Source organism: Pseudophryne corroboree, chromosome 4 (assembly GCF_028390025.1).
Source record: "Pseudophryne corroboree isolate aPseCor3 chromosome 4, aPseCor3.hap2, whole genome shotgun sequence".
Lineage (NCBI taxonomy): Eukaryota > Metazoa > Chordata > Amphibia > Anura > Myobatrachidae > Pseudophryne > Pseudophryne corroboree.
This window is the reverse complement of record NC_086447.1, coordinates 191411724-191439661: the sequence shown is the minus strand read 5'-3', so window position 1 is coordinate 191439661 and position 27938 is coordinate 191411724. Positions and strand designations below refer to the sequence as shown.

At 45.6% G+C, this 27938-nt stretch overlaps 1 long non-coding RNA gene across 1 annotated transcript in view; it reads left to right on the top strand.

Annotated features, from left to right (window-relative positions):
* The window catches only part of LOC134911251 (uncharacterized), a 114102-nt gene extending 86643 nt beyond the window's left edge, over nucleotides 1-27459 (top strand). The window contains exons 2-4 of the long non-coding RNA XR_010176427.1: nucleotides 27091-27158; nucleotides 27250-27347; nucleotides 27427-27459. This is a non-coding gene — a long non-coding RNA (uncharacterized LOC134911251). The remainder of the gene's footprint in view (nucleotides 1-27090; nucleotides 27159-27249; nucleotides 27348-27426) is intronic.
* Nucleotides 27460-27938: the final 479 nt, after the last annotated feature.

Genomic DNA, 27938 nt, shown 5'->3' with positions numbered 1-27938 from the left:
AATGGCTTACCCCAATTGGACTCTCCTGTGGATTTGTGGCATCGGACAACGCCAGCAATATTGTGTGTGCATTAAATATGGGCAAATTCCAGCACGTCCCAAGTTTTGCACATACCTTGAATTTGGTGGTGCAGAATTTTTTAAAAAACGACAGGGGCGTGCAAGAGATGCTGTCGGTGGCCAGAAAAATTGCGGGACACTTTCGGCGTACAGGCACCACGTACAGAAGACTGGAGCACCACCAAAAACTACTGAACCTGCCCTGCCATCATCTGAAGCAAGAAGTGGTAACGAGGTGGAATTCAACCCTCTATATGCTTCAGAGGTTGGAGGAGCAGCAAAAGGCCATTCAAGCCTATACAATTGAGCACGATATAGTAGGTGGAATGCACCTGTCTCAAGGGCAGTGGAGAATGATTTCAACGTTGTGCAAGGTTCTGATGCCCTTTGAACTTGCCACACGTGAAGTCAGTTCAGACACTGCCAGCCTGAGTCAGGTCATTCCCCTCATCAGGCTTTTGCAGAAGAAGCTGGAGGCATTGAAGAAGGAGCTAAAAGGGAGCGATTCCGCTAGGCATGTGGGACTTGTGGATGCAGCCCTTAATTCGCTTAACAAGGATTCACGGGTGGTCAATCTGTTGAAATCAGAGCACTACATTTTGGCCACCGTGCTCGATCCTAGATTTAAAGCCTACCTTGGATCTCTCTTTCCGGCAGACACAGGTCTGCTGGGGTTGAAAGACCTGCTGGTGACAAAATTGTCAAGTCAAGCGGAACGCGACCTGTCAACATCTCCTCCTTCACATTCTCCCGCAACTGGGGGTGCGAGGAAAAGGCTCAGAATTCCGAGCCCACCCGCTGGCGGTGATGCAGGGCAGTCTGGAGCGACTGCTGATGCTGACATCTGGTCCGGACTGAAGGACCTGACAACGATTACGGACATGTCGTCTACTGTCACTGCATATGATTCTCTCAACATTGATAGAATGGTGGAGGATTATATGAGTGACCGCATCCAAGTAGGCACGTCACACAGTCCGTACTTATACTGGCAGGAAAAAGAGGCAATTTGGAGGCCCTTGCACAAACTGGCTTTATTCTACCTAAGTTGCCCTCCCACAAGTGTGTACTCCGAAAGAGTGTTTAGTGCCGCCGCTCACCTTGTCAGCAATCGGCGTACGAGGTTACATCCAGAAAATGTGGAGAAGATGATGTTCATTAAAATGAATTATAATCAATTCCTCCGCGGAGACATTGACCAGCAGCAATTGCCTCCACAAAGTACACAGGGAGCTGAGATGGTGGATTCCAGTGGGGACGAATTGATAATCTGTGAGGAGGGGGATGTACACGGTGATATATCGGAGGGTGAAGATGAGGTGGACATCTTGCCTCTGTAGAGCCAGTTTGTGCAAGGAGAGATTAATTGCTTCTTTTTTGGGGGGGGTCCAAACCAACCCGTCATATCAGTCACAGTCGTGTGGCAGACCCTGTCACTGAAATGATGGGTTGGTTAAAGTGTGCATGTCCTGTTTTGTTTATACAACATAAGGGTGGGTGGGAGGGCCCAAGGACAATTCCATCTTGCACCTCTTTTTTCTTTTCTTTTTCTTTGCATCATGTGCTGATTGGGGAGGGTTTTTTGGAAGGGACATCCTGCGTGACACTGCAGTGCCACTCCTAGATGGGCCCGGTGTTTGTGTCGGCCACTAGGGTCGCTAATCTTACTCACACAGTCAGCTACCTCATTGCGCCTCTTTTTTTCTTTGCGTCATGTGCTGTTTGGGGAGGGTTTTTTGGAAGGGACATCCTGCGTGACACTGCAGTGCCACTCCTAGATGGGCCCGGTATTTGTGTCGGCCACTAGGGTCGCTAATCTTACTCACACAGTCAGCTACCTCATTGCGCCTCTTTTTTTCTTTGCGTCATGTGCTGTTTGGGGAGGGTTTTTTGGAAGGGACATCCTGCGTGACACTGCAGTGCCACTCCTAGATGGGCCCGGTGTTTGTGTCGGCCACTAGGGTCGCTAATCTTACTCACACAGTCAGCTACCTCATTGCGCCTCTTTTTTTCTTTGCGTCATGTGCTGTTTGGGGAGGGTTTTTTGGAAGGGACATCCTGCGTGACACTGCAGTGCCACTCCTAGATGGGCCCGGTGTTTGTGTCGGCCACTAGGGTCGCTAATCTTACTCACACAGCTACCTCATTGCGCCTCTTTTTTTCTTTGCGTCATGTGCTGTTTGGGGAGGGTTTTTTGGAAGGGCCATCCTGCGTGACACTGCAGTGCCACTCCTAGATGGGCCCGGTGTTTGTGTCGGCCACTAGGGTCGCTAATCTTACTCACACAGCTACCTCATTGCGCCTCTTTTTTTCTTTGCGTCATGTGCTGTTTGGGGAGGGTTTTTTGGAAGGGACATCCTGCGTGACACTGCAGTGCCACTCCTAGATGGGCCCGGTGTTTGTGTCGGCCACAAGGGTCGCTAATCTTACTCACACAGTCAGCTACCTCATTGCGCCTCTTTTTTTCTTTGCGTCATGTGCTGTTTGGGGAGGGTTTTTTGGAAGGGCCATCCTGCGTGACACTGCAGTGCCACTCCTAGATGGGCCCGGTGTTTGTGTCGGCCACTAGGGTCGCTAATCTTACTCACACAGCTACCTCATTGCGCCTCTTTTTTTCTTTGCGTCATGTGCTGTTTGGGGAGGGTTTTTTGGAAGGGCCATCCTGCGTGACACTGCAGTGCCACTCCTAGATGGGCCCGGTGTTTGTGTCGGCCACTAGGGTCGCTAATCTTACTCACACAGCTACCTCATTGCGCCTCTTTTTTTCTTTGCGTCATGTGCTGTTTGGGGAGGGTTTTTTGGAAGGGACATCCTGCGTGACGCTGCAGTGCCACTCCTAGATGGGCCCGGTGTTTGTGTCGGCCACTAGGGTCGCTTATCTTACTCACACAGCGACCTCGGTGCAAATTTTAGGACTAAAAATAATATTGTGAGGTGTGAGGTATTCAGAATAGACTGAAAATGAGTGTAAATTATGGTTTTTGAGGTTAATAATACTTTGGGATCAAAATGACCCTCAAATTCTATGATTTAAGCTGTTTTTTAGTGTTTTTGGAAAAAAACACCCGAATCCAAAACACACCCGAATCCGACAAAAAAAATTCGGTGAGGTTTTGCCAAAACGCGTTCGAACCCAAAACACGGCCGCGGAACCGAACCCAAAACCAAAACACAAAACCCGAAAAATTTCAGGCGCTCATCTCTACTAGCAATGGGTCATGCTGGACTGTGTGGTTCCACAAATGTTCTTGGGAAAGGAATGAACATGACATCATTAGTGTCTTTACTTAATATGGAATTTCTTTTTTTCCCCACAGATCTCTACACAAGAAAAGAATGTAAAGAAGAACAAACACTACTTTTTTTGTTTTTATTTCAATTTATTTTTTAATCCAAAAATAAATACAATTTTAATTATTCAATAAATTTTTAAAATGAGACGTTTTGTGTGGTTTTTCTTTAAATTATTAGTTGATAAAATGTAAAATATGGCATTTCAGAGATGCAGTGGTATTGTGGTAGGTCGCCCATGGTACAGCAGGGGAACTGTCTTGTCCCTTGACATCCACGCTGGTTCATGTACCTTGGGAAGGATACTCCGCAAGACCAGTGGAAGAGAATAGTATGAGGTTCCAGGTAATTGTGTCATCCAAAGACAAGGTACAAGCAGGTTACATCGGCCTTTGTCCCAAAATGCAACCCTCCAGCACTTGAGAAACCAGACATCCAAACATTCCCCGAAACAGCGTAAGCGTGGCAGTGTCAGGGCATGATTGGATGTGCAGTTTTACAAATGCTGGAGGGCTGCACTTTGGACATGCCGGGGTTACTTGGTCAAGAGGGAGTTTTGGGCAATACATCTCACCTGAGGGGGGGTGTCTGCTACATGGCGGAGGTTCAGGTCCACATCACAAGTAGTTCACCCATGGTACATATGGGGAACAGTCGTGTCCCTTCACATCCACGCAACTTGGGAAGGATACTCCGCAAAACCTGTGGAAGAGAATAGTATGAGCTTCCAGGTATTTGTGTCATCCAAAGACAAGGTACAAGCAGGTTACATCGGCCTTTGTCCCAAATGCAACCCTCCGGCACTTGAGAAACTAGACATCCAAACATTCCCTGAAAGTGCGTAAGCATTGCAATGTCAGGGCATGATTGGATGTGCAGTTTTACAAATGCCGGAGGGCTGCACTTTGGACATGCCGGGGTTACTTGGTCAAGAGGGAGTTTTGGGCAATACATCTCACCTGAGGGGGGGTGTCTGCTACATTGCGGAGGTTCAGGTCCACATCACAAGTAGGTCGCCCATGGTACAGCAGGGGAACTGTCCGGTCCCTTCATCCACGCTGGTTCCTGCACCTTGGGAAGGATACTCCGCAAGACCTGTGGAAGAGAATAGTATGGTGTCATCCAAAGACAAGGTACAAGCAACACTTGGAAACAAGCAGGTTACATCGGCCTTTGTCCCAAATGCAACCCTCCGGCACTTGAGAAACTACACATCCAAGCATGCCCTGACACAGCGTAAGCATTGCTGTGTCAGGGCATGATTGGATATGCAGTTTTGCAAATGCCGGAGGGCCGCAGTTGGGACATGCCTGACTTATTTAGACAAGAGGGAGTTTTGGGCAATACATCTCACCTGAGGGGGGGGGGTGTCTGCAACATGGCGGAGGTTCAAGTCCACATCACAAGTAGGTCGCCCATGGTACAGCAGGGGACCTGTCCGGTCCCTTCAAATCCAGGCTGATTCCTGCAAATCGGGAAGGATTCTCCACGAGACCTGCGGAAGAGAATAAGGAGGTAATTTGAGAGTGTTTCCTCCACCCTGGGAAAGAACAGAAGGTTCCAGCAACACTGCGCATATACACAATGGTTACTCAGACAAGATGGAGTTTTGACCAATACATCTCACCTGAAAGAGTGACTCTAACATGGCGGTGGTTCAGGTCCACATCACAAGTAGGACGTCCATGGTAGAGTGGGGTAAACTGGTCTAATACTGGAGTGGCTTTGCAGAAGTGTATCCTGGGTAAAACTGTTGAATCATGGGTACATTACCCTCAGCAGAGTGAAGAAAAAATTATTCTTTTTAAAAATCTATTAAAAAATACTTGTGGGTCAAAAATTGACAAACCAAGTAGATAATCCCCTCTAATATAAATAGATATGCTATTAGCAACAAAAAAAACACACAAAAAAAACATGTTTTTACATTTTTTTATTAGATTCCGCCAGCAAAGTGAGGCGGAATGAAATTGACGAAATTGCTGTCGAAAAGCACTGTCGTCGAATCGACATTCTTCAATTGAATATACTTTTGTCAAAAAGCCGCATTTTGACCATTGCAGACATGTCGAATTTTGAAAATGTCGATTTGCAAAAAGTCGAATCTGAAACGGCAGGTATTTTGACGAAAAGTACTGTATTGCATTGTCGAATCCAATTCGACATGTTTTTTTGTCGAAAATGCCCCGTTTTTCGACTTACGCGGCAATTCGACCGCAATTGCATATACCCCTATGTATTTACATGCCTGACACCTGGAACAAACGCTACTATTTTACAGCTGGACGATTGGAGAGCAAAAATATTCAACCTGTATAAACATCAAGTTCTTTATTACTGTTCTGTAAATCATACATGACAGGAAGGTGGATTATAATGGTGGGAGGCAACATGACCAGAGACAAGAGAGCTGGAAACACAGCGGAGGTTGACAGCTAAAGACAGGCTGAAGAATGCTTGGAAGATTGGAGGCCAGAGCAAAGTCTTGTACCAGGGACTACACAACAGGAAATATGAATGAAAGATGTTTACTATATATGGCATCATAAAACAGGAATAGATCAAAACGCAAGAGAGGAAATTACAACACCGTTCTAGGGAACATGCAGAATATAACAGCTATTTGTGGTGGTTTTTAAAAATGTAACTTTTTTTTTAACTTAACTTTCTAATGTTATAATTCCAAAAAGTAATTTCCGAAATAATAATCATATGAAATCCAGAGTCAAGCAAACATTGCTAGGCAGAAAGTAAGCTGTAAATCCAGAAAATCCAACAGCATTGCAGGAAGAATTCAGGATATTGGTGGTCATTCCGAGTTGTTTGCTTGCTAGCTGCTTTTAGCAGCATTGCACATGCTAGGCCGCCGCCCTCTGGGCGTGTATCTTAGCTTAGCAAAATAGCGAACAAAAGATTAGCAGAACTGCTACTAAATAATTTCCTGCAGTTTTTGAGTAGCTCCAGACCTACTCCTAGACTGCGATCATCTCAGTCCGTTTAGTTCCTGGTTTGACGTCACAAACACGCCCTGCGTTCGACCATCCACTTCTGCGTTTTTTCTGGCACGCCTGCGTTTTTTTTAGCACACTCCCTGAAAACGGCCAGTTTCCGCCCAGAAACACCCACTTCCTGTCAATCACACTACGATCACTCGAGTGATGAAAAAACATCGCTCGACCTTGTGCAAATCTACAAAGTTTTGTGTGAAAGTACTTAGCGCATGCGCATAGCGTACCATGCACATTTTTGCCGTTTTTTTTTACTTAATCGCTGCACTGCGAAAATCGGCAGGGAGCGAACAACTCAGAATGACCACCATTGACCAAGAAAAAGCCAAGGAGATACATACGTACTATAGCACACTAAACACAGGGTTGGACTGGCCCACAGGGGTAAAGGGGAAACCACCAGTGGGCCCCACTGCCTGCCTCCCCCCTCCTCCTCTAGGGATCAGGTTCCAGACTGTGCACCTGAATTATACAGTATACATATGTTATCTTATAATGAACAGGACTATGGTGCAGAGGCGTATCTAGCACGGGGCGAGTAGGGCACGTGCCCTGGGCGCCATGGCAGCCCCAACAGAGGGGGGCGCCACCGGCACCTGCACGGCCCACTCGCCCCATGCTTCATGGATTCCGCCGGCGCTACCCGCGGCGCTTTCCCTGTCTCCCCGGCTGCTGTGCCTGTCACAATAGAAAGGCAGCGGCAGCCAGGAGCCTCCCCCTACTCCCCCCTGCAAAGTGACTGTGTACGCGATCGCGTGCGCGATCGTGACCGTGGAGGTGCGCGCATGCGCGTGCGCGACCTCGGGGGGGGGGGGGGGGCGTGCGGCCCCTGAACAGCAGTGAGTGAGTGCAGGTGAGCGGGAAGGGGGTGCGGGACATTTTGTATGTGTGTGTGTTAAGTGTGTGTGTGTTAATTGTGTGTGTGTCGGACAGTGTGCGTGTGTGTTGTGTGTGGGACAGTGCGTGTGTGTTAATTGTGTGTGTGTGGGACAGTGTGAGTGTGTTAATTGTGTGTGTGGGACAGTTTGAGTGTGTGTAAATTGTGTGTGTGTGTGTGTGTGGGACAGTGTGCGTGTGTTAATTGTGTTTGTGTGGGACAGTGTGTGTGTGTTAATTGTGTGTGTGTGTGACAGTGTGAGTGTGTTAATTGTGTGTGTGGGACAGTGCGTGTTTGTTAATTGTGTGTGTGTGTGTGTGTGTGTGTGTGTGACAGTGTGAGTGTGTTAATTGTGTGTGTGGGACAGTTTTGAGTGCGTGTTAATTGTGTGTGTGTGGGACAGTGTGCGTGTGTGTTAATTGTGTATGTGTGGGACAGTGTGAGTGTGTTAATTGTGTGTGTGTGGGACAGTGTGAGTGTGTTAATTGTGTGTGTGTGGGACAGTTTGAGTGTGTGTTAATTGTGTGTGTGTGGGACAGTGTGCGTGTGTGTTAATTGTGTGTGTGTGGGACAGTGTGCGTGTGTATTAATTGTGTGTGTGTGGGACAGTGTGCGTGTGTGTTAATTGTGTGTGTGTGGGACAGTGTGCGTGTGTTAAGTGTGTGTGTGTGTGTGTGTGGGACAGTGTGAGTGTGTTAATTGTGTGTGTGTGGGACAGTGCGTGTTTGTTAATTGTGTGTGTGGGACAGTGTGCGTGTGTGTTATTTGTGTGTGTGGGACAGTGTGCATGTGTGTTATTTGTGTGTGTGGGACAGTGTGCGTGTGTTAATTGTGTGTGTGTGTTAATTGTCCCGGCGGTTATTGGCGTCTGTAGTGTGCGCCCCGTCCTCCTCCGCTGCCGCTGACAGGAGCGGCGGTGTGCGGCTCTCCCCCTCCTCCGCCGGCTCCGTCCTCCCGTCGTGGCCCTGCAGTGTGTGCCGGTCTCCCCAGCAGCAGCAGCAGCAGGTTAGTCTCTCTCTCTCTCTCTCTCTCTCTCTCCTCCTGTGGATTGCAGTTTGTAAGTATCATTTTAATTTTTACAGGTACCCCTATTGAATTCTACTGGACAAGTGGACGTGACCGGCGTGGGATGTAGGTAAGTAATCTGTCTCTTATTTTTACAGGTACCCCTATTGGATTCTACTGGACAAGTGGACGTGACCGGCGTGGGATGTAGGTAAGTAATCTGTCTCTCATTTTTACAGGTACCCCTATTGGATTCCCCTGGACAAGTGGACATGACCGGCGTGGGATGTAGGTAAGTAATCTGTCTCTCATTTTTACAGATTCCCCTACTGGATTCTACTGGACAAGAGGACGTGACCAGCGTGGGATGTAGGTAAGTAATCTGTCTCTCATTTTTACAGGTACCCCTATTGAATTCTACTGGACAAGTGGACGTGACCAGCGTGGGATGTAGGTAAGTAATCTGTCTCTCATTTTTACAGGTACCCCTATTGGATTCTACTGGACAAGTGGACGTGACCGGCGTGGGATGTAGGTAAGTGATCTGTCTCTCATTTTTACAGATTCCCCTACTGGATTCTACTGGACAAGTGGACGTGACCAGCGTGGGATGTAGGTAAGTAATCTGTCTCTCATTTTTACAGATTCCCCTACTGGATTCTACTGGACAAGTGGACGTGACCAGCGTGGGATGTAGGTAAGTAATCTGTCTCTCATTTTTACAGGTACCCCTATTGAATTCTACTGGACAAGTGGACGTGACCAGCGTGGGATGTAGGTAAGTAATCTGTCTCTCATTTTTACAGGTACCCCTATTGGATTCTACTGGACAAGTGGACGTGATCGGCGTGGGATGTAGGTAAGAAATCTCTCTCTCATTTTCACAGGTACCCCTATTGGATTCTACTGGACAAGTGGACGTGACCGGCGTGGGATGTAGGTAAGTAATCTGTCTCTCATTTTTACAGGTACCCCTATTGAATTCTACTGGACAAGTGGACGTGACCGGCGTGGGATGTAGGTAAGTAATCTGTCTCTTATTTTTACAGGTACCCCTATTGGATTCTATTGGACAAGTGGACGTGACCGGCGTGGGATGTAGGTAAGTAATCTGTCTCTCATTTTTACAGGTACCCCTATTGGATTCTACTGGACAAGTGGACATGACCGGCGTGGGATGTAGGTAAGTAATCTGTCTCTCATTTTTACAGATTCCCCTACTGGATTCTACTGGACAAGTGGACGTGACCAGCGTGGGATGTAGGTAAGTAATCTTTCTCTCATTTTTACAGGTACCCCTATTGAATTCTACTGGACAAGTGGACGTGACCAGCGTGGGATGTAGGTAAGTAATCTGTCTCTCATTTTTACAGGTACCCCTATTGGATTCTACTGGACAAGTGGACGTGATCGGCGTGGGATGTAGGTAAGTAATCTCTCTCTCATTTTCGCAGGTACCCCTATTGGATTCTACTGGACAAGTGGACGTGACCGGCGTGGGATGTAGGTAAGTGATCTGTCTCTCATTTTTACAGATTCCCCTACTGGATTCTACTGGACAAGTGGACGTGACCAGCGTGGGATGTAGGTAAGTAATCTGTCTCTCATTTTTACAGATTCCCCTACTGGATTCTACTGGACAAGTGGACGTGACCAGCGTGGGATGTAGGTAAGTAATCTGTCTCTCATTTTTACAGGTACCCCTATTGAATTCTACTGGACAAGTGGACGTGACCAGCGTGGGATGTAGGTAAGTAATCTGTCTCTCATTTTTACAGGTACCCCTATTGGATTCTACTGGACAAGTGGACGTGATCGGCGTGGGATGTAGGTAAGTAATCTCTCTCTCATTTTCACAGGTACCCCTATTGGATTCTACTGGACAAGTGGACGTGACCGGCGTGGGATGTAGGTAAGTAATCTGTCTCTCATTTTTACAGATTCCCCTACTGGATTCTACTGGACAAGTGGACGTGACCAGCGTGGGATGTAGGTAAGTAATCTGTCTCTCATTTTTACAGGTACCCCTATTGAATTCTACTGGACAAGTGGACGTGACCAGCGTGGGATGTAGGTAAGTAATCTGTCTCTCATTTTTACAGGTACCCCTATTGGATTCTACTGGACAAGTGGACGTGATCGGCGTGGGATGTAGGTAAGTAATCTGTCTCTCATTTTTACAGGTACCCCTATTGGATTCTACTGGACAAGTGGACGTGACCGGCGTGGGATGTAGGTAAGTAATCTGTCTCTCATTTTTACAGATTCCCCTACTGGATTCTACTGGACAAGTGGACATGACCAGCGTGGGATGTAGGTAAGTAATCTGTCTCTCATTTTTACAGCTACCCCTATTGGATTCTACTGGACAAGTGGACGTGACCGGCGTGGGATATAGGTAAGTATGTGTGAGTGTGTCAGTGTGCTTTAATAAATTTTTACTGTCACGGTGTGTGAGTTGTGTTTTTATTTGGGTATTTTTTCTGTTGTAGAACTACAGGTACCGGCGGGCCCGTTATTTCCCTGCATGTTGGTACTTGAGGTTCTCCAAGTACCAGCAAGCGGGGGAGGCTTTCTGGGCCTTGTAGTTCCACAACAAAAAACAATATTCTTTTTATACTTACATGGCTATCAGCCTCCCATCCACAGCCCACGGATGGGGGGGACAGCCTCGGGCTTCACCCCTGGCCCTTGGGTGCCTGGAGGGGGGGTGACCCCTTGATTTAAGGGGTCCCCACTCCTCCAGGGAACCCCGGCCAGTGGTGACTAGTTGGGGGGGTAATGCCACGGCCGCAGGGACCTACATAAATGTGTCCCCCGGCTGTGGCATTATGTCCCTGGCTAGTGGAGCCCGGTGCTGGTTTTAAAAATACGGGGGGACCCCTACATCTTTTGTCCCCGTATTTTTGGAACCAGGACCGGACTAAGAGCCCGATGCTGGTTGTCTAAATACGGGGAACCCCTGTCCAATTTTTTCCCAGTATTTAAACAACCAGGACCGGCTCAAAGAGCCCGAGGCTGGTTATACTTAGGAGGGGGACCTCACGCAGTTTTTTTTACATTTTTAACCCATTCAGACCCTTCTCCATTAAGTTAATGGAAACCCTGGACAACAAAATTGCATTCCTGTCCTCCTCCCACTCCCTTCCCAGTCCCAAACACTGATTATTATTTTTTTCTATAAAAATGTACAATATATCACAAGTATGATGAGCAGGCATGCAGCGGGCATTGGCGACTTTGGACTGAGTTGCAAATTAGTGGCGGAGGGCTGGGTCAGTTGATGGTGGGCGAGTTTGTAAGCCATTGGTGGTGGCAGCGGGCATCGGCTCAGAGGCAGTGGCGGGCATTGGCTCGGTGGCGGTAGGGGTCATCGTCAGGATTCGGCGGACATTATGGCTGTAGTGCCTCACCGCACGCCATTGACCTCACCGCACGCCACTGGTGTGTGGGACAGTGTGCGTGTGTGTTAATTGTGTGTGTGGGACAGTGTGAGTGTGTGTTAATTGTGTGTGTGTGGAACAGTGTCAGTGTGTGTAAATTTTTGCAGTCCAGTGTGTGTGTGGGGGAGAGGAAAGTATGAGAATGTGTGTGTGTAGTCTGAGTGGGTGTGTGTAGGATTTGAGGGTGGCCAGTCTGTGTGTGTGTAATCAGTGTGTGTGGGATGTACTAATGGCCATTTACTGAAGAGAGATATGTATTAAACCACGGGCACTGAGATGCCCTTCTCACTCACCATCCAGCTGGGTGGGCGAGCCGGGCGGGTGGAAAGCCAGCAGCAGAGGCAGCATGCCGGATATCAGCAGCCGAGGGTGGGGGCTGTAATGCACATGCGGAGCCCAAAGCCGGAGATCAGCAGCATGCTGACCGGCAATAAGCAGCTTCTGCTTCCGCGTTCAACATGCTGCTGATCTCCGGCTTTGGGCTACGCAGGGTTCGGGGGATGGGTGTCCTCTGCCGGTGTACTGCAGCTCCGGGGGTGCGGGCTCCGGAGGCTTTCAGCACTGTTGAATATCCAGCTGCCTCAAGTATGTACAGCCCGCACCCTCTGCTGCTGATATCCGGCATGCTGCTGCTGGCTGTCCCCCCGCCCGGCTCGGCCACACAGCTGTATGGTGAGAAGGGCATCTCAGTTCCTGAGGTTTAACACATATGCCTCAGAAAATGGCCTCTGCGGTAAACGATACTAATGCTTACCGTGACAGTAACAGCGGGGAGGAAGGCGCACATCGGGATCCTGCAGCATGAAACAAGAACCCCTTCGGAGCGCAGCAGACCACACTGAAAAGGGTGCATACCCGGTGCGGTGCTCTGCATCCCGGGTGGTGCCGAAGATGTGGAGTGTCGGAGGTGGCAGAAGCGCCGCAGCTTGGGGTGAGAAACCGCTGCAGCCCTTCCGCTGCTAAACTCTGCAATTAGTCTATTAAGGGGGTGGGCTCCCCTCATCATAGTGCCCCACAGGCCATGTTAATTCTGGGTGTAGGATCCCCTAACTCTATAATGGGAATTTTGGCTCATATCATGTGCTGTAACGTGAATTTTGGCTAATACCGTGTGCTATAATGTGAATTTCGGCTCATACTATGTGGGGTAATGTGAATTTTGGCTCATTCCGTGTGCTGTAATGTGAATTTCGGCTCATACCGTGTGCTGTTATGTGAATTTCGGCTCATACCATGTGGGGAAATGTGAATTTTGGCTCATACCATGTGGAGTAATGTGAATTTTGGCTCATACCATGTGCTATAATGTGAATTTCGGCTCATACCATGTGCTATAATGTGAATTTTGGCTCATACCATGTGGGGTAATGTGAATTTCGGCTCATACTGTGTGCTATAATGTGAATTTCGGCTCATGCCGTGTGGGGCAATGTGAATTTCGGCTCATACTGTGTGCTATAATGTGAATTTCGGCTCATACCGTGTGCTATAATGTGAAAGGGGCACCAGTACTAGATAGTTTAAGGGGTCCTACTACACTGAAGGACACGCTCCTTTTGAGTGACCACGCCCCTTTTCCGGAGAGCGCGCGCCGAAGGCGCGCGCATAATTGCTATCTGCACTCTTTCATTCCACTTTCAAAAATTCTACTTCGACCACTGCACCTACATACACATACATACACACCCTGACATCTTTATATGCAGTGACACCGGTGGCGTCTGCACATACTTTCCTTTTGTATTTTTTTTTTATTATCATTTTATTAATTTATTATTTTTATTAAGAAAAAAATATTATTATTTTTTTTTTTTTGGGGGGGGGGCGCCATTATTGATCTTGCCCTGGGCTCCAAAAACCCTAGTTACGCCTCTGCTATGGTGTATTCTTTACAGTTCATTGCCAATATTTATCTGGTACATTGTCATGCACGCACTAGCAGTATTTATATATTTATCAAGGGGCCCAGCCTATGTACTCTCTAATTGTTAGGCAAACCTATGTAGGGGCTGGCCCCACCCCCTCTGGAGACTGGCCACACCCCTAAACATGGGCCCCTACCGCTGCATTCCCCGGTGGGCCCTTCATGCCCCAGTCCGACACTGACTAAACAGAAGGATCTTGCAAGGAGTGTCAAACTCATCCAGTGCAGGACTGGCTGCAGAGGTACTGAAAGGGATTTTACTCCCATCCTTCTAAAATGCACACTATGGTAAGCCTCACAGAATGCTGACAGGGAAGTCCACAGAGGGGGTCAAGCCCCCCAAAAAAGTCCCGCACTTGGTGATGGGAGCAAGGAATGGGCCTGAGTCTCAGTCACATGCAAGATACATGATTTTTTTGTAGTATGTACCGTAGTGAACATAGGCCTCTTTGTGCATGTAGTGGCCATGCAGCCAGGGTTACACCATATTCCGAGTTGTGCATATACCCAAGGGATTCCAACTGTAGTTACATTTCTTGCACCTACTGTAGCACAGTGTAGGTGTAAGTACTACTAATAATAATGACAGCTGCTCATACAGTACAGACGAATCATCACATTAAACTTCCATTAGTGGCCAGCTTTAGGAATCTTGGTGGCTTTCAATGCTAATTAGAATAAGGCTCAATGAGTGTAGATGAGAGACATACTGGGGGATATTTTCTGGTAGCAAGTTCATGACTAATGCAAGCTATAGTAGGTGCTCTCATATTCCTTATTTTATGTCCAAAAATATTTGCAACATGAAATATTAAAATGACATTCAAAAAAAATGGAGAGAGCTATTTTCTTTAGATATGACTATTTTTACAGGAGACACATAGCCTTGTTCCCTTAAAAGGGACTGTTTTTTCTTCAGCCCTCCCTGGCAGTTTGTATAGTGACTTCATACAGGAATTCTCATTTCCGCACATGTGCAGCCACATTAGGACTGATGTTTCCTATGTTTCACTGAAGTCATAAATTAGGATGCACCAAGAGTATATTAGCAGCAAATGATAAAAGTAAAAAAATATGAAAGGGAGATTATAAAGTAGTCTCAGACTGTGATATTATAATATTGCTGAAATTTCCAGCCAGACCGACAAATCGATAAGAAGGGTTGCACAGTGTGTGTTTCTGTTACAAATTCGGAATGTGGACGTGCCGCTTGGTATGCAGAAGGTGGACAATGAGGACAACTGCGCAAATGAAATTTGTTGCACCAGTGTGTCTCCTGTGAAGACAATGTCAAGTCACTGCAGGTTATTCTATATAAATTTAACAGATTAAAAGTGACTCAAAAAGTTATTTCAATTAAAAGTCGTATTCTATTAAACAAAGTCACATTTTAACAATGTGAAAGATTACAATTACGCCAGTGAGGTACAGTCTAATTTCAATTAACTAAAAAATCTATATTTCTTAGACTTGGTATAAGCTTAAAGTATACTAAAGGAACTGTGACAACACAATATTGTAGCAGACAAATGCATTTTATTGCCTTTGCTTTTGGCTTCCCAACATCACATGACCATTCTGCATCTCAGAATTACATGCGGATGGCATTCGGAGAGCATGCGCTAAGTACAAATGTGTGGAGAGAGGAACTTCTGTTCCCTGCTATTCCTCTGATCTCCATTATTGCAGGGAACAGCTGCAGCAGAGGGACAGAAGATCAATCAGTCTGACACCTGATCCGCTGCGCTGTGCATGATTGGGAGAGGGAGTACCACTGGGAAGAATCTGTTGTCACCTCAATGCTGCTGGAGGTGGGGGGAGGAAATAATGCTACATGACATACGCCAAGGGTGGAGCTAGACACCACCTAGGTGTATTTTTTCACTAAAATAGTATTAGAAATAGATGTTCTTGACCTAATTAAATCATTAAAAATTTCTAGTGGTGTTTTTGTAAAACAAATAATTGTCACTTAGGGGTCTATTTACTAAGCCTTGGATGGAGATAAAGTGAATGGAGATAAAGCACCAGCTTTAACTGTCATTTGTCAAACACAGCCTGTAAGATGGCAGTTATGAGCTGATTGGCTGGTACTTTATTTATCTCCATCAGAGGCTTAGTAAATAGACCCCTTAAATGGTTAAAAACAGAAGTGTTAGTTGTGCTGTTTGCATTCTTCCTTGTTCCTCACCTTAAGAAAATTATTTTTTGCATTTGGAATCTGAAAGATATGCTAAAACTTAATTTGGGTAACTGCATGGTGTGATTGTCTGCCCACACCTTGTCTCATTATTTGTTCTATATAAGACTATTGTTAATCAAGCCTGCATATGGTAGTATGCTTATCAAGTCTAGTAATTTGAACTTTTACTAAAAACAAGGTAGCCTACAGCTACTGGGGCTGCCACAAAGTCAGCCATCTTCGAGAAGCAATCAAAATCCTTGGACAGTATGACAGACAAGAAACCTACCTGGTTCCAAGGGGTGGGCCAGTCCAAAACTGTGTATATCCTAAAGTAAGCATTGGGTGGTGAGGGAAAAGTAAGTGTAATTGGGGGAAGATAGAATAAGGGCTCGCCGGTTATTAATATGGTCAAATTCTTTCATATGTATAATCAGAATCTTGGTGTTGACTTGTGAAGATCAGCTAGTAGTTTTCCTATATTTACCTAGACATTGGTCTAGAACTGCATTAAAATCTTTGCCTTTCAACAACAAACGCCTATGCTCAAGTCCTGCTGGAAAATGAAGTCAGCATCTCCATAAAGCTTGTCTGCTGAAGGAAGCATGAAGTGCTCTAAAATGTCCTGGTAGACGGCTGCGTTGACTCTGGACTTAATAAAGCAAAGTGAACCAACACCAGCAGATGGCATGGTTCCCCAAATCAACACAGACTGTGGAAACTTCACACTGGACTTCAAGCATCTTGGATTGTGTGCCTCTCCATTCTTCCTCCATACTCTGGGACCTTGGTTTCCAAATGAGATGCAAAATTTGCTCTCATCAGAAAAGAGGACTTTGGACCACTGAGCAACAGACCAGTTCTTTTTTTCTTTAGCCCAGGTAAGACTCTTCTGACGTTGTTGTTCAGGAGTGGCTTAACAAGAGGAATACGGAGATGCTGACTTCATTTCCCAGCAGGACTTGGTACCCGCCCACACTGCCAAAAGTACCAAAACCTGGTTCAATGACTGTGGGATTACTGTGCTGGATTGGCCAGCAAACTCGCCTGACCTGCTATTTAAGCATCGTGGTCTTCCATAACACCTCATCAGTGCCACAGGCTGATAGAATCCATGCCACGCCGCATTGAGGCAGTAATTCATGCAAAAGGAACCGAAACCAAGTACTGAGTACATATGCATGGTTATACTTTTCAGAGGGACGACATTTCTGTATTTAAAATCCTTTTTTTATTGCTTTTGTGTAATATTCTAATTTTCTGGGATTTTGGATTTGGGGTTTTCCTAAACTGTAAGCAACAATTAGCAAAATGATAACAAATAAAGGCTTGAAATTTCTCACTTTGCATGTAATGAGTCTATATTAGAGATGAGCGGATTCGGTTTTACTCGGTTTTACTCGGTTCTCAAAACCGAATCTTATTGGCTATCCAAAACACGTGACATCCGTGAGCCAATAAGATTCGGTTTTGAGAACCGAGTAAAACCGAGTAAAACCGAATCCGCTCATCTCTAGTCTATATAATATATTAGTTTCACCTTTTAAGTTGAATTACTGAAATAAATGAACTTTTGCACGATTTTCTAATTTTCTGAGTTTCACCTGTACAGTAATCACTCTTATTGTGATATGAAAAAGTCTAGGAGCATCATCAGTGCAGTTGTAAAGCAGTAGGTCACACAATCTCACAGATCAGGACCACTCAGCGTGGAAGTGCGCAGTTTGTAAAAATGGTCAATCTGTAAACTATAACGAAGATAATACACCAGACTGGTTGCTAAAGCATGTGGTAACTTCATATTAGATTATTGTTTTCTAAGAGTGTCCCATTAAATTGGTTTCAATTGGTAAGTAAAGTGAATATGAAATTTAATGCCAAAAATTATTCATATTACCAAGATGCTAGGGACATTAAAGCCAAAGAGAAGGTACAGTAGTCAGGCATACCAAAAATGAATCAAATAAATTCTTGTTCCCTTTATTTGCGTCTTAGTTCCTGTAAAAAAATGAAGTAACTCCTTCCTTTCTCTTGTGTTGAAATGTTTTCTTTTTATGTGCAAAACAGTATGTACAGTGTTACTTCTGTATATCAAATCTGAAAAGTAACAGCTATTTTATGTTTGAATTATTACAGCATTTTCAATTCTATTGAAAGCTATTGTCAAATTAATTCCATACTCTTATTCCAACACTAGATGGCAGTGCTGCAGCTTGAGTGCGAGACCTGCCATTTGTACAGTATTTGAAGTATTACAGTTAATATTGTCCGTAGAAAATAAATGTAATCATTTGTAGCCAGTTAAAATAAAAGTGAAAAATATTCTAAAATGTTTATCATATTAAGCAAAGGACAAATATAGTTCACTGCAAGGAATTATACAAAAAAATGTATAGAACTTTTCTCGGTCTACTCTACAAAGTTCACTCTAAATAACATCAATTTCCAATCTATACTCACACAACCCTCTGACCTAGACCGACATTGCTGTGTGACTGGATCGTATAGCCCAGTGGTCTCCAACCTTAATTGAGGTGTGAGCTACTATCGGAAAATAAAACCTCTGAAGGAGCTCCCCCCTCTCCCCAATGCACGTGCGTGCCTGCAAAAGTGGGTGTGGCCTCACAAAAGTGGGTGTGGCCTCACAACTACAAGTAATGCCCCCCCCTCGTAGTGCCAGATACACAAATAATGCCCCTCAGCAGTGCCAGATACACAAATAATGCCCCCCAGCAGTGCCAGATACACAAATAATGCCTCCCAGCAGTACCAGATACACAAATAATGCCCCCTAGCAGTGCCAGAAACAATGCCCCCACCAGAGTGCCAGATACAATTCCCTCCGCAGCACCAGATAAAATGCCCCCCCACAGTGTCTGATACAGTGCCCCACACAGTGCTAACCCTTGCTGGCTTCTTCTACTGCCGCCGATGCTGCTCCTCCTGTATGAGGGTCGGAAGGGGAGGAGAGCGCAGCGCGTGCCTCTTCTGTAAAGTCTGGAGAGTGGCTGCGGTGAGGGTGACAGAGTCTCCGGCGGCAGGCATTTAAAATATGGTGCCAGTAAGTGAGACAATCAAAACTCGCGGTCCGGCAGCCAATCAGGTGCTGCCACTGCCGGTCCATGAGCTCTGATTGGCTGATGGCCGGCACCATATTCAAAATGAAGGGAGGAGGAGTGCTGGTAACTGGCCAAGCCTGTGCGCTCTGTGAGCTACCGAAAATACTACGGCGAGCTACCGGTAGCTCGCGAGCTACGGGTTGGAGATCACTGGTATAGCCCAACAATAACTTTTTACCCTGGCATTCTGGCTAAACCATAGTGACAAAACGTCCCGTTTACACAGAGGTAATCCCATTTTTTTTTTATTGTTTCACCCATCCCAGTGGTTTGCCATTTTGCTCCGTTACAATTTTATTGAATTTTTTTTAAATTTTATTAGATTTACAACAAGAAAAGTAATTTTTCTCAACCAGTGGTACATGTACTATGATCGGGAGGTAAGCCAAGCCCGTCCCCAGCCAGATGCTTCCAATGAGATTAATGAGGAGAATGTTACTATATCTATAATATCTTCTGCGGCCCCCTGTGAATACATTTGGGTTACTTCATTTGTGCCCATAAAGCTGGGATATCCTACAAATATTATTTGTTAAATATGCCGCATACGTTTTCCACTTTTGTCTTTTTTTTCCTGGTCATAGGGAAATGTGATCCTTGAAATGCCTTGAAATCGGATAAAACTATCTTTTCGGCTTTTAATTTGTTTTCTGTTGTTACTGTATTTTTGTTAGCTGTCATGTTATATACTCACATATAAGGGGGCGGAGGGGGGGGGGCACCTTTGACTACACACCTTAATTCCAAACATAATGAGAGGTGCTATCATGCTGAAACTTGTAGTACTACACAGAAAAGAAATGCAGATGCATACTATAGTTCAACTTCTAAGCAGGGGCATAACTAGAGCTTTGTGGGCCCTGTAGCAAAATCTTGAAAGGGCACCCCCACCATTGGCACCAAAAGTAAAAAAAAAAACAACACACATTGGCTCCCACATGAAAAAAACATACCCAGCACTGCAGGCTCAGTCCCTTAGCACCCCACTGTGATGCAGTACAAGCCATTACATGCTGGATAAAGCTGGGTACTAACTAAACGATATGCCGCTTCGATACGCAGGATCAGACGCATATCGCTCAGAATGGAGCATATCAAGCAGTGCAAATGCTTGGAATGTGCGCTCCCACAGTCACTAGCGATGGACGCTAGACTTGATGTGCTGCACATCAAATTAGCAATCTTTATGCTAATGAAGTATGAAACATGGTTGTCCCGCCCTTCATTAAGATCGCTGGAGTGTGTACAGGAAACCTGGGCTGATGGGCATTTGTTCCGATGTTGGAATGAATGCCTGTCGCACCAGTGTGCTCCCAGCTTAACTGCTGCTCAGCCTCTCAGCACCGCACAGCCATAGATGGTGTAGTCAGGGTTGGACTGGCCCACAGGAGTACCTGGGAAACCCCCGGTGGGCCCCACTGCCTGTGGGCCCACATCCTCCTCTAGGGATCAGGTTTCAGACTGTCCACTTTAATTCTAAATTATACATAATATCTACAGTGCATTGCAGTTATTAATCTGGTACATTATCATGCATGAACTAGCAGTATTTACTATATATTTATCATGGGGCCAATACCATGGTCGGCCAAGCCTCTGCGGCAGCTGCCCACACACCTAAGCATGGGCCTCTACCACTGCATTCCCCCGGTGGGCCCTCCATGCCCCCAGTCTGGCACTGGGTGTAACTCTCCCTAAGGTAGGATTAGGCAGAGTTAGTACAGGAACCTGCCTCTTTAGCCACTTGCCTGGCTTGGTCGCATCAGGTGAGGCCACACCAGGCTAGGCTTTCCCTGACATGGTTGCATTTGATGCGATCAGTCAGAAGCGCCCACTGTGCGGCTCCTGGCCCCACTGCACCCATGGCTTCGGCTCTACTCCAGTGTGTCCTGATAAGAGCTGGCCACAGTTATCAGGAATTCGCTGACGCCCCCCCCGGCAAGAATGACTGAAATACCATAAGGAGCGGGCCCGTGGCTCCAGTGTGTCCGGACAGCCCAGGCTCCCTCCTGCCAATCATCAGGTTAAGAACATCAGCCAGCTGCAGCTCTGTCCTCTCACCCTATCTCGATCACTGTGACCAGCAGTGATCGGGAACCCAGCTCCCTCCTGCCGGCTACCGGCATCAGTTCATATTTTTATAGTAAATAGGTATGTCATCGGTAGGGAAGAATAATGTAAGGACAAGTTTAGCTGATTCTTTTACACTGATCAGGAGATGCGGACAAACAGGGATTTATCCTATGGTCTAAATAGCCAGTCAAGTAAGTAGATCATATTTTGTTAAAGTTACAGCCTGAGTCTCCCACATCTGAAAATCCGATATTCGATTTAAAGAGCAGCCCGCGGCTCCAGTGTGTCCGGACAGCCAAGTCTCCTTCCTGCCAGCCATCGGGTTAAGAACAGCAGCCAGCCACAGCTCTGCCCTCTCACCCTTTCCTGATCACTGTGACCAGCAGTAATTGGGAACCCAGCTCCCTCCCGCCGGCTACCGGCATCAGGTCACATCTAAGCAGCCAGCTGCAGATCTGCCCACTCACCTGGGTTGGCTGCGGCTATACTGTCCATAATACATGAAGGCAGACAGGTAGGCGGATGGGCGGGTAGACGGGTGGGCTGGGGGTGGAATGTTGCTGCCTTCATCCCATAGGAAGAGATGGCTCTGCCAACTGTGCCCTCTCTGGCCACCAATGCATGCGTGCCTGGGTGCAGGGGGAGCTGCGGGCTCTGGAAGCAGCTTGGGCCCCATAGCAGCTGGATCCCCTGCACCCATAGTAGTTACGCCACTGATTCTAAGCACTGCTTACCAGAATAATTCTAATAAACTCTGCAATTTAACATAGAGCAAAATTGAGGTGCTTAGCATAATTTATGGCTAAAAATATATGGACCCACCAACTGTGACCAGGTAACCTCATCTGGTGGGCCCCTAACACTAACATGCATGTCCAGGGCATGGGACCCCCCAAGTCAGCACAGGCCAACCGCTCCAAGACATCACACTAGTGAGTGATCAAAATGTTAGTAAGCGCTCTTTTTTTCTTTTCTCTATGTTATATGCAGTATTTATCAAGGCATTTTTGGTACAAATGTTGACAGGGAAAATAAACATGTAGAAACCAGGATATCTGAAAATAGGAAAATGGACACACTGGTCAGCTAATCCAGTTTCTTCTTCCGCTGAACTTGATCTGCAGGTTTCCTCCTGCTGTATTATTACCCTCCATTGCCCCATGTGTTCTCTCCTCCATCCTTCAGCTCTATCTCCTGCTCTTTCCCTTCTTAATCTTTCTTTTCTCTGCCACACCTCCATCTTGCCCCCTTATTGTTTGCTTTCTCCTTCCCTCCCCCACTCATCCTCCTATACTCCCCAGCTAATACTCTCTGTTGACTGTAACCCCCTTCTATCCTTCCTCCCACCTAACTCTCCATTTTCTCCCTAAACACCCCTGATTCTGTCCCCCTTCTCAATTCAGCCTGATTTCATCCACATCCTTTCCTGCATTTTTAAAGTCATTGACAGAGCTGCTTAGACCAATCACTGCAGCCGCAGCTCCAGGACAGCAGCCAATTATCAAAACCTGCAGATGAGCACCGGCCAATGAGATCAAGTTCACAATGTAGACCCAAACTAATTGGCTGATTCTTGTCTGCCAGCTTCTATTGATTGGCCCTATCTCAGTGCATCTGTAACATAACACAATTTTTTTTTAGTGGAATCCTGATCCCTCTCTGGCACACCTCACTGATGCATTTGCTGCCGACGGCCGTAAGTGCAGAGACGTCTAACCCGGAAGCAGAGTGATGGTGTAAGCCAGGGGTGGGGAACCTTTTTTCTACCAAGGGCCATTTGGATATTTAGAAAATCTTTCGGGGGCCATAAAAAAACTATCAACTTAAAAACTACCCTGTCCCCCAGTAGTTATGCCCCTTCGTGGTACTGAGTGGGCACGCATGTGCCAAAAAATGTGTGTGGCCAATTATAATGGGACATGATAGACATATGCTCCCAATAGTGCAGTGCCAGATACACATATGCCAGTGCAGTGCCAGATACACAAATGCCACCACAGTGCCAGATACACAAATGCCCCCACAGTGCCAGATACACAAATGCCCCACAGTGCCAGATACACAAATCCCCCACAGTGCCAGATACACAAATGCCCCCAGCAGTGCCATATATGCCCCCACAGTGCCAGATACACAAATGCCCCCACAGTGCCAGATATACAAATGCCCCACAGTACCAGATACATATATACCCCACAGTGCCAGAAACACAAATGCCCCCACAGTGCCAGATACACAAATGCCCAACAGTGCCAGATACACAAATCCCCCACAGTGCCAGATACACAAATGCCCCCAGCAGTGCCATATATGCCCCCACAGTGCCAGATACACAAATGCCCCCAGCAGTGCCATATATGCCCCCACAGTGCCAGATACACAAATGCCCCCACAGTGCCAGATACACAAATGCCCCCACAGTGCCAGATACACATATACCCCACAGTGCCAGATACACATATACCCCACAGTGCCAGATACACAAATACCCCCACAGTGCCAGATACACAAATGCCCAACAGTGCCAGATACACAAATCCCCCACAGTGCCAGATACACAAATGCCCCCAGCAGTGCCATATATGCTTGCAATAGAATGTTTTAATTCTGCAAAGTGACGGGCCACTGGCTGCTACGATTTTTTATCGCTTGCCAGTGCAGCCCTAATAGCAGACCTATGCATCGCCATGCGGTCTTTAAATCTTCCCTGGGTCTTTCCTATATACGAAAGACCACAGGGGCAGATTATTTTATAAACCACATAACTAGAATTACAGGTAAGATGGTGACGTATTGTGAATTTTTTACCTGTGTGGGGATGGTAAAAAGAATCCCCCGGTATTAGGAAACTACAAGTTGTACAACCGCATTTGAAACAACCAAAGCTTTTCTTAGAAAGAAAATGTGTTGGTTTATCCTGGTCACAATTGCCTATGTCTGCATGTACTAATAGATCTCTAAGGTTTTGTCCACGTGTATAACATGGCATAGGGTCCGCATCTTTAAATGGTAATTGTGGATCTGATTTGATAACATGCCAATTATCCTTAATAATCGAGTTTACCTCTCTTGATTGTGTATTAAACCGATTGACTATGGGTATCTTTTTGCTTCTCTCTTTAATTTTTCTTAAATGTATATGGAGCTTATACATGTTGGATAGATGTCCTGTTACATTATTATAAGCATGATTGTATTTTTTAGAACCGTTGTTACATGTTTACTTGTTGCTATGGTGATGGGAGTCACTTGAGAATGAGGTCATCAAGGTCCGCCGGAAAGAAGGAGGGTTTAACTCGGCTCCAGGTGCGGCATGAATCACGGGTGTATAGGTATATAAGGTATGTAATTTGCTTTTTTGAACTTTATAAACCTGACGATAGTGCTTGCGAGCACTGAAACGTTGTTTAAATTCAACTGGTTTCCAGAGTCTTTGTTTCAGCAAGCTGAGTGCCGCACGGAGGTAAATATATTATTGTACAAGCAGTACATGTGAGGGCACCAGCGCAGCAGTTTTATTTATCGAGGAGTGCCGGACCTATGCTTATTTATATATATATATATATATATATATATATATATATAAATAAGCATAGGTCCGGCACTGTGTATATATACACAGAACAGTCCTTACCAAACATCGGCACTCAGAGACTGGAACAGGATAAATATAAAAAGAGAGTGTACTTTAATGTGTCGCATCACATAAAAAAAAAAGCATCCAATGTTTCGGGGCACTGACACCCCTTTGTCAAGGTGAGTAAAACAGAGACTGTCTGTTTTACTCACCTTGACAAAGGGGCATCAGCGCCCCGAAACATTGGATGCCCTTTTTTTATGTCATGTGACACATTAAAGTACACTCTCTTTTTATATTTATCATGTTCCAGTCTCTAAATGCCGCTGTTTGATAAAGAATGTTCTGTAAATAATTCTACTCCGTAAGGCACCAGAGCATTTTATATTTATGGATGGGTGAGTACCGATCCATTTCTAAACTATATATATATATATCTATCTATATCTATATATATCTATATATATATATCTATATATATATATATATATATATATATATATACGATTCTAAATGGAACGGCACTCAGAGGCTTTTTTTATGCAATAAACGTGTATTAAAAGTTCAATAATACATCAATGCAGTATATCAACGTTTCGGTGCCGACACGCACCGTCGTCAGGATATGATGTATAGTACAAACATAGAAAGACAAACACATACAACCTGTACACCTTAACTCACCCTCCTAAATACCTGTGTGATCACCATTCACCTGAGCTCCGGGCGTTGATATACTGCATTGATGTATTATTGAACTTTTAATACACGTTTATTGCATAAAAAAAGCCTCTGAGTGCCGTTCCATTTAGAATCGTATACCAGCAGTGCACACTGCTTTTGGATCAGGACACCGGGGTAATTGGATCTTTTATTGAGTGCCGGACCCAATCGACCTATATATATATATATATATATATATTAGAGATGAGCGGGTTCGGTTCCTCGGGATCCGAACCCCCCCAAACTTCACCTATTTTACACGGTTCCGAGGCAGCCTCGGATCTTCCCACCTTGCTCGGTTAACCAGAACGCGCCCAAACGTCATTAACCTGCTGTCGGATTCTCGCGAGATTCGTATTCTATACACAGAAACCCGGATGTTTCTCGTGCGGCAACTGCACGACGTGCAGGTCATTGATGGTTGGACCGACTTTCAATCATCCCCACACTGGGACCACCATCAAGATCAGATTTCATCTACATTGCAGAATGGATCATGTCATCTATATACTGAAATGTCCATGTGGGTTCCTTTATGTTGGGTTGACTATGCGGAATTTTAGAGACCGGATGGCCAACCACCGGTCTTCTATACATACCGCTTTAAACAGTGGAACCTCTGATAAACCTGTCGCACGACACTTTCTAGAGGCTAAGCACCAAGTAGCAAGTCTAAAGTGTATGTTGATTGATTGGGTTCCCCCTCTGTCGACTGGAGGCAATCGAGTGGGGCAGCTTAAACGGAGGGAATGTTATTGGATCAATGAATTGGACACAGTAGCCCCCAGGGGGCTCAATGAATATAATCCATTAAGTGTTTGTCTATAAGTCTCTGACCAGTTTATCAATGGTATATCTTCAACACATGTCCAATGCACCCCTCGATTGGTGTCAGTATATAATGTATAGATACCGATATGCTTGCTGTATAGGTTTGTTCACTATATAGCCAGCTTGTCTTTTTAATTGTAAATGTTTTATATATGTTTTTTTGTTTTTTTTGTTTATGTTTTTGTATTGTTATTGCTGCTGCCTCCTCCTGGGTCCCCTATAACAATTTTTGACCCTTTTTCATATGTTGTTCAACAGTTGATTCTTTGAGGAACCATATACATATATATATATTTCTTGAGGGATGATCTCATCTTTTGATATAAAACATCACTTTGTCTCTAAATATATTAGATCATTTTTCCATCCTCTATTTATGTTAGCAGCGTGCGTTCCACCGGCTTCGGCCGCTAGAACGCACGAGACTTCCTGTTTCTGGCCCCCGGCGTGTGTGGATCTATTCGGTCCCTCCGGCCGTGGGGTTGATGCGGATGTGTCTGTTTGGTGGCGGGGGGACTGTGCTCGTGGTGCGGGGACTTTGTCCCTTTGCGGGTGTTGTGCGCTGTGTGTTCGCTGGGGTGTTTGCAGCGTGCGTTCCACCAGGCCTGGCGGTTGGAACGCATGACACTTCCTGTTTCCGGTCCCCCGGCGCATGTAGCGCTATTTTGTGTATTCCCTCTGTTGTACTGTGAATATTAATGCGCATACACAGGCATACTGATTGCTTATTTGGCCTTTTGTGCTGGTGGTAAACGGTTAATCAAGTGGAATAAAGGTTTGGATAATTATTCAGGTGACTTTTTGAGTTGATACTTCCGGGTCAAGGGGTATTTAAATCCCCTGCTTAGATGCAGTTGGTGCATGCAGCCCTGGTTTGTGCAGTGTTCCACATGATTCTGTGAGTAACTATGTTGGGTTTGTCCCACTGATTAAGTTTGATGTTTGTATAATCCTATAATCTTATTTATTGTTTGTAGCTATGGATTTGATGTGGGAGAACGCTTAACCCAGGGGCTGCCCTATGTGTATCCTCTTGGACCTATAGGTATTTATTGATCGTTGATTATGGCTTTTTTTATATATATTTCTATGCCTCAGATGCACATTGTTTAAACAGAGTATATGTGTAATCACAGTGGCTGAATGTCCTTTTTGAGATCCTGCAGCTGTTGACCCTGAGTGGGAGAATGCCTTATCCAGGTGTAGTCTTGTGCACACCTTTCCAGACCCATAGGTATTTATGTGGTAACAAGGTTTGATATATACATTTGATTCTGATATACGTTTATAATAGAGATATCCTTTGATTACAGCAGTGGTTTGGTTGCAGAGCTGTGATTATATGGATATTCTCCACACTTGGTATACAGCAGTTCAGACTAGTGATGTGCACCGGACATTTTTCGGGTTTTGTGTTTTGGTTTTGGGTTCAGTTCCGCGGCCGTGTTTTGGATTTGGACGCGTTTTGGCAAAACCTCCCTCAAAATTTATTGTCGGATTCGGGTGTGTTTTGGATTTGTTTTGTTTTTTTACAAAAAACCCTCAAAAACAGCTTAAATCATATAATTTGGGCGTCATTTTGATCCCATAGTATTATTAACCTCAATAACCATAATTTACACTCATTTTCAGTCTATTCTGAACACCTCACACCTCACAATATTATTTTTAGTCCTAAAATTTGCACCGAGGTCGCTGGATGGCTAAGCTAAGCGACACAAGTGGCCGACACAAACACCTGGCCCATCTAGGAGTGGCACTGCAGTGTCAGTCAGGATGGCACTTCAAAAAAATTGTCCCCAAACAGCACATGATGCAAAGAAAA